This window comes from Mandrillus leucophaeus, unplaced genomic scaffold, assembly GCF_000951045.1.
Source record: "Mandrillus leucophaeus isolate KB7577 unplaced genomic scaffold, Mleu.le_1.0 Scaffold640, whole genome shotgun sequence".
NCBI classification, from domain to species: Eukaryota; Metazoa; Chordata; class Mammalia; order Primates; family Cercopithecidae; genus Mandrillus; species Mandrillus leucophaeus.
Genome location: NW_012106920.1, coordinates 1096078 through 1098038, shown reverse-complemented (window position 1 = coordinate 1098038; position 1961 = coordinate 1096078).

Genomic DNA, 1961 nt, shown 5'->3' with positions numbered 1-1961 from the left:
TTATATATTATAATATAATTATATTTAATTATAAATGGACCAAGTTCCATTGCTATCAGTCTGGTCAATGCTACCAAACTCACTCTAGCTCTCAGAGTACTTATCACCCTATAATCACATCATAATGGAGCACAAAGTTCTGATACCAATAGTGGCTGTCAAATTAGAGTTTGCTAGTCAAATACATATTTATTATGATAACATCCTGACACAATATAAGTGTTTTTATTTAAAGCTAATTTACTATATGCAAATACACCCTAAAACTATATAGTTGTATGACACACACACACACATACACACACACAAAGAAACCCATTGGTGAGAACATGTAATTGATACACCCAGACACAGACACATGCATGCAGAAGCCTGTTGGTGAATATGCCATCATCCTTGTGTATGTGGTATGTGTGAACTGGTCTTCTCTTTCTGTTTTTCATCCTGTGTCACTTTTACCTTTTCCAGAATCTATCATAAACTTATTCCACTAATTATACAAACAAATAAGTGAATATGGAATGTTTTAGTAAGTTCATCTGCTCCATTCAAAAAGTAATTACGTTCTCCATCAAGAACAGGTCAGTTGCATAAAACTTAACAATAAATGGAAAACTATCATATTAAGATGAATCATCTTTAGCAAACGTATTGTCCAAATTCTCACTGCACTAAACAGAATATTTTTGCCTCAAATTTATAAAATTAGGAAGATTTCAAATAAAGTTACCCTGTTCTTATTAAATCTCATCTTCTTCTGAAGCTGTTCTTCTGACTTCATCCCTCTATTGTTTCTATGCACATTTTTCTGATATTTCAGTTATTTTATGAGTAAAAATGTTTCAATACATGTCATTTTTTCTCTGATGTTAAAATTAATATAATCATCAATCTTCCTAAGAAATTATTCTTCCTGTCACTCTACTCAATAATTTCCTGTGACTTTAATGTTTGACTGACAGTAACTACATGGAGACATTATTTGTGTGTCATATGAAACTTTGTCAGAAATTATTAAAATTCTAATAGGAGTAAATTTACCTTATTGGTGAATTTTTAAAACATTTTAATATTTGATGCTCAGAAAATGTATATGATTTTTTATTACTTTATGTCATTTATTAAAATTCATATCAGTGAGGCTTAATTTTTTGTTACCAAGCAGAAATTTTTAACTACATTCTTGTTGCCAGTCACTGGTAAGCAAGAATACATATAATATGGTTATCTTCATAGGTGGCAATGTAGGAAAGTGAAAAAACAGAAATACAATATTTTCTGGCTGGACGTGGTGGCTCACTAATGTAATCCCAGTAGTCTGGGAGGCTGAGGTGGGCAGATCACCTGAGGTCAGGAGTTTGAGACCAGCCCAGCCAACATGGTGAAACCCCATCTCTAGTAGAAATACAAAAAATTAGCCTGGCATGGTGATGGGCTCCTGTAGTTCCAGATACTCAGGAGGCTGAGGCAGGAGAATTGCTTGAACCTGGGAGGTGGAGATTGCAGTGAGTGGAGATTGCACCATTGCACTCCAGCCTGGGCAATAAGAGCAAAACTCCATCTCAAAAAACAAAACAAAAAAAAGACTATTTTCTAAAGAATCCTTAATTCCTGTAATAATCTGTCATTGAAAAGTCTTGGAACTCATATAGGACCTCAAAACTTGCACAATTAAGCCTGTTACCCAATGCAAAAGCTATCTATTATATATTTCTCACAGACACTTATATATTATCTATTTAAATACCTTCATTAATGAACTCACTTTATCACAGGACAGCTCAGTTCATGTGCAGACACATTCTAATTTTAAGAAAATATTTCTTTTTTATGAGTTAGCCATGGTTTAATTCTATTAGTTTTTGTCACTCTCAACATTTTTCTCTCTCTCCTTCCTTCCTCTTTCCATTCCTCCCTTTTCTTTCCTTTCCTTTCCCTTTCTCTTTCCTTCCTTCCTTCCT